Source organism: Arctopsyche grandis, chromosome 8 (genome assembly GCF_051622035.1).
Source record: "Arctopsyche grandis isolate Sample6627 chromosome 8, ASM5162203v2, whole genome shotgun sequence".
Classification (NCBI taxonomy): Eukaryota; Metazoa; Arthropoda; class Insecta; order Trichoptera; family Hydropsychidae; genus Arctopsyche; species Arctopsyche grandis.
The window spans coordinates 6,267,867-6,274,496 of record NC_135362.1 but is presented as its reverse complement, the minus strand read 5'-3'; positions in this window follow the sequence as shown (position 1 = coordinate 6,274,496).

Genomic DNA, 6,630 nt, shown 5'->3' with positions numbered 1-6,630 from the left:
CAAGTATTCATAATGGACATTTTATTTTCAATGCAGAAACTTATAAGTTTCTCTCCTCTCTCATTTTGAATACCTAATCCATATTTACCTACTATGTTATCAATGTTGCTATTATTACCGACTTTGGCATTAAAATCACCAAGAATGATGGTCATTTCTTTGTTTGAGATATTTGACAATGTATCGAGTAGTGAAGCATAGAACGCATTTATTTTAATATCTTCGGCATCTGCAGTAGGAGCATATATTTGAAGGATGTTGAGTTTATACGGATGCGTGTTGAGTTTTAAGTGTATAAGTCTGTCGCTTATGGGGTTGTAGCCAATTAGTGCACTGGTTAATTTAGATGCTAAGATCACCGCGACACCGCTATGTGACGAATCTTGGTTACCAGAAAAATATATCGTATTTCCATTTGAAGTTTTATAATGGCCGTTGTTCTTCCAGTGCGTTTCCGAGATTCCGAGTATATCTAGCCCATGAATGTACATCTCTTTCTCAACAACCAGTGTTTTCCCAGGATTCAGGAGTCCTCTAACGTTCCAAGTACCTATTTTGGATTTGTTCCGTAAAGTTTCTCCAGTCGCATATTTTCCACATGATGCCTGGTGAGTCACATGCGTGTGGCCAGTAGCCAATTTCACACCGTGAGACCTGGAACCTCGAAGGCGCCGGGTGTCAGCCGGAGAGTCAGACTTCTTCACACTTTTATTTTTGTACATCATAGTTATCTTGGGAGAATACTGCAGTGGATTCCCACTTCCTTCTACAGCGCAGTAAATGTTTTGACATCTTATACTGGCAGAGCTGCTGCCCACTACCAGGGATTTATTATAGAGTTTCCTTCTCTGTCAAAGATGATACGGTACCTTTGAAAACCGGGTTGTGCTTTTGTTAAGCGGCGGCACTTACTCGCCGCTGACCTGAGACCGTCATAGTGTTGTGTGACATTTTATAGAGTGAAACTTACCACGGATTCACTCATCACCACTCTTATTTCAGCGCTCCTTGTCCAGGACCACCATGTCGCCATGGCAGTTGACTACAAGAGTCGTTCCCCTATCTGCAACTTGGGGACCTGAGCGGTTGCATGGAGCTCTGCTCTGAGCTTAATAATTACTCTGTGCGGACGGACGTGTGTTTCCATTTATGATATATTTACATATATTGACAGTTTATTCACAATCATAATATTTATTAAATTAGTACCAAACATTAACGTTAACGTTGAGTACAAGTATCCAATATCAAATATTAAATTATCGAAACTAAATATTAAATAATTCAACACTCAATATTAAATAATCAATTATGAAATAATTCAACAATCAACATTAAATAATCAATTATGAAATAATTCAACATTAAATATCAAACCATTCACTCAATATTAATTATGAAATAATTCAACGTTAAATATTATCAATACTATCATTAATAAATCAATCGACGTTAATAGTAAATTATTATCAAAAGAAATGTGATCGAAATTATGTGGGTAATTATGTAAATATGTAAATATGAAAATATTATAAATTTAAATTCCATTTAAAAAATATGAAATCAAGCATAGGTAATGATTCTGAATATGTACTAACTTGCGAGGCGCCAGAAGAGCTACATACTCATCCCAGCACCTCCTCTTTAGCTCCAATTTAACACAAAATTCTACATACTTATCGGGAACAACACACAAACACACGTCCGCACCGAGCTCGCTCAGCCCGCGATTCATTAAAATTACATATATAAAAATTAGGGAATATGTCCAATAAGAGAAACACCCAAACTACTAATCTTGGTTTTAAATCGTTTTTATTGTCACTCAAACATCCGCACCACTCGTGCACTTAAATCGCGATCAAACCACTTCTCGATGTTTTCCGGAACAAATTTTTGAAATTTTTTTTAATTTTCCAATAATCTATATGTTTCAGATAATCTAACATTATTAATTAATTGTTTTTGATCTCTCTTTATTTTATCATGCCACACGTTGGATGAATGGTATATCTATATATAATACATATTATCAATAACCCTTTACTTTTTAAAATATCTCTCACTTCAGAAACAAATTAAGTCTTGAACCAATCTTCGAAGATCTCTCTATCCAACCATGCTTCTTTTTGGTTATAATAATCCATACGAAGAGTTTTTATTTCAGTTTCCTTAAATGATCTAGTTTTTTTTATTTATTTTTATAATTAACAAAAATTTCATTTTATGTAAATATTTCCACACACATATACGCTCGTTGGATAATTTGTGTCCGGAAGTGGACTTTTCTTTTGACGAAGCAATTAATTTATTGCAAAAAGTAATTAAATGAATTATTGAACGTACGTATCTAACAAAAAAAGTCTACTGATCAACCAATGCTCCAAATCTACGCACTTGCTACTTGCATTTGTTTCATATTTATTTATTTATTGAAAAATCAATAGACAACACACGTAGAAATGCATAAAAATATAGAAATAAATATAACAAAATAACGTCTGAGCCCAGTTAGATATTTTTAAAAAATACATAATCTAATATATAATTTCGAAAGAGACTTTATATGTATGTATGTAAGTTTTGTAAGTTTGAAGCACCGAAGAGATCAACCTCATTAGCTCCCCGTTATATACGGTAAACACGCTGTAGATATGAATATTTTAGGGTATTAGTTTTGAAAGGATAAAGTGAAAACAGTGTAGCATTTCTAGTACACCTAACTGGGATCCTGAAACCAATCTCACTTCGGGACAATCAAAAATACAATTTAGGAGTTTAAAAAGGAATGCAGCATTAGTGAGTAGTCGCCTGACAGAAAGATTGTTAAAGAATAGGAGTTTTAATATATCGGCAACAGTAGTATGGGTGTACATAGAAAAACGATAAGTTGTATTTTTTTAAGAATACAACGTAATTTTTAATAATAATCTTTTTATTGCTCAAGAAATACCACTCGAGAATTCCCAAGATTCTTTACCGAACGAAAAATTAGCAGCCACGTTCGAAATTATGCCCAGTACTAGAAAAAGTTTAACTTTTGATCCTTTTATGCCGTCACGAATGTAACTGGATTGTACATATATTGAAATATTTCGCCAGTTAAAAGACGTAAGATCAAATCAGATTCGATGATTTTATTTATTCAATTTCACAACGATCATATGTCGCAACAAATGCATATTCTCATTAAAAAATAAAGTAATAATGAGATTTAAAACATAACCCCCCTCCCGTACGTCGATAAAATATCAACGTGATCTGAACAGAGGAAGTGGTTCAAAATCAGATCGCAATTTTTTATTGGGCAGGAATGTCACTGAACTAACAGAGTGAAGCTTATAAAAATCTTGTAAAAATAATAAAAGAATTGTGTAAATCACACAGCGGCCGAATTTCTTGTCCCCTTTCATTATTACTAGATGTGAAACAAAAATCTAAAAGGCGAACAATGGTAAAATAACACTTTTTTCTACATGTTTTGCTGGATTTTATTAATAAATAAATAAATAGATATATGATATGTATTTATTATAGAAAACCCTCGTATGTAGAGTTAAAACTGCATTCGTCGAAAATAAATATTTTCCTTTCTCAATTGCGTCCAGGGTTACGCATTATATCCAGGGTTGTAGAATAGCCGGTATGCGCCGGTATGGTGCCCCGCTACCTTTTATCGGCACCGGTACGCGACCCGCTATAAAAAAATCAAAAATCAAAATAGTCTAAAATTTTAATTTTTTCGAAAAGTTTTACCACTTTTGCAATATTTTTCACCCAAGCTCGATGACAAGGAGCGCTGTCGTGCATACAAATTCTGTCAGGATCAAGGATACTACCAGGCTTTATGAGAGGCACCAGATGTGTCTTTAGCACATTTAAATATTGGTCCCCATTCATGGACCCATTTAAGTAATAATTAATTGCATGTTTCTAACTTTTTTTTATTTGTAGTATCGTTATGTTTACTAATTTTTAATACTATTCCTGCCTCTAAATTAACTTCCCTTTTCCATTTGCTTCCTTTTTAGGTAAGGTGTTGAGATTCCACTTTCTCGTGGTCTTAATCGAACAGTACTTTTAAATCATCTTTAAAATAACTGACAAAGAAGAGCCTTCCGGCATGTAGCGTTTTCGACCTTAGAGTCATTTAATTAGAGTCGAAATTAATTATGTAAAAATGCGTGTATTGTAAAAATTGTGCAAAATCGAGCGTACCGGCACCTCAAAATTTAGCAATACACCACTGATTATATATTTGGAGAAACCAAACGTGTTGTGAGATGAATCCCGAATAAAGCGTAGAATTCAATGAATGTAGTTCCAGGGAAGAGAGATGGAGATTTTATTTTTAAAACATTTCAAATTGTATGGAAGACGAGTACGCTAAAGAGAACCAAAGAGTAACATCCCGATTGCGAACGAGAAATAAAAATATCATTCGTTTATTTTTCGATATATTTTCGTGATATAAATAAGCTATGATTTTTCCTGATATATTCGGTTATCGTATCCTTTTTTCAATATATACATTTGATCCTTTTACTTCTCCACGCATGTCGATAATGATTCGGACTTTTTCGAGTCCCGTTTCTGCCAATAAATAAAGCACATCAAATACATATATTATATCTATTCATATAAGGTTTCTGCACAATACATGCGTATATTGCTACTCTTAAATAGAACGTATAGAAAATTCTATAAACATATGATACATATGTATATTTATTTGTACCAAATGAGTTGTCTGTCGTTATTGTTATTCGATGTTATTTCTTCTGGGAAAAGGATTTGTGGTTGTATTGTAATATATAATATACAATTGTAATTCCCTGACTCTCTGTAGTACAGGTTCAAATACACGAAGGATGATTATTGTTTTCGTAATAGAGCATGAAGGTATTGTATTAAGAGGGCGGCTTTTGCGACTCGTGTATCCCTGGGCAGCCAATTTCCATAAATTGTACCCTTATATTAGGAAAATGTTATAATGTATGCTATTTACTGATTTGTAACGAACGCCACAAATCGTTTGAATGTATTGTGTTTGCGACAAAGTTTAGTTTTTTAGTACGAAAGTTTTTTTACAAATATACTTATGCAATATACAGTACATATGTATGTACATATGTACATACATAAATATGTAGAACTACAATTTTGGTTTAATATCTCATGGTAGCCTAATTAGATTTTATGTAGATGGGTTTTGAAAGTTCGACTATTCGGTGACATAATTTTTAAAAGACGATCATCTCAAATGTAAATACATTTTTTGGACTTCTGAAAAAAAGTTTCATTGAGTCTTTCAGTGTAGGATTTTAAATTCAAATATTCCGGGCAAGCCAGTCATTTGGAAAATTCAAAACCGAAAATCGATTTTTTCAAAAGTCGGTTTTTTGTTTAAGTCGTTAATTATGTTGTATATTAAAATAATTTCAATAAATGATGCATGTTGGATCCACCGTTTTTTTTAAATCAGGGATGGAGAGATTGTGGGGAGGGGGTAGAGTTAGCTTATTGGAAGCAATTTTCGTTCGACATGTTATATAATAATATGACAAGTAGAACATGTTTCATTTTTTAATAATAATAATAATAAATGAATGATAAAATAAATAAATATAATATAATGATAATAATAATATACATATGAGCCGTTATATTTTAAAGCGGCGGAAGTCCAATTATTAGTTCCAAAAATACTATTTCTGTTAGACTTAATTCATAAATTGCTGTCACTTCTTTTAATTCTTAAAATTAATTAATTTTTAATTATAAAAATAATTTTTAAATAATAAGCCCTAAAGGCGATTAGTGTTATATAATATGAAAGAATAATTTTCCGATATAATCTTAGTATTGTTTGAAACTATTTTAAAATCTTTGTATTACGAAGGTTGGCGCAAGATGGGTTCAAACTGTAAAACAAATAAAAATAAAAACTCATTCGGCTTATTTTTAAAACTAGCCATGTCTTGTACTGCTACTTTGTTTGCCTGAAAACTTTTGGTGAAAGTTTTCAAAGAAGAAAGCAATTAAAACGTGTCGACAAGCTAATAAGTGACTTTCATTATAATTATGTACTTTTCTAACAATATATGTATGTGGTTCGCGATCATGGGAAAATTCCACTAGATATATATATATATATATATATATATATATATATATATATATATATATATATATATATATATATATATATATATATATATATATATATATATATATATATATATATATATATATATATATATATATAACAAAAAGAAATTGTGTTATTGTTGGACACAAATTAAAAGTTTTCATTGTTTTATGGTAATTTTAAAATATAGCATCAATCTCATGTGAAATAACCTTGTGTCTATTAGTCATGGAAACAAATTTTTGTATCATTACCTCAAATGATGTAATTTTAAAATGAAAATATTGTAATCTTAAAATTTGAGATTTAAGCAACCTTTGTTTTCATTTTCAGTCGATTCGAGCACAATCAGAACTAAGGAACGACGTCAAACAATGCTCCAATAATCAAGCAATAATCAGCATATCCAAAATGAACGAAACGACAATGTTCAACACGGGAACGTACACGTATCTCGAAGAGAACTCATCCATCAGCAA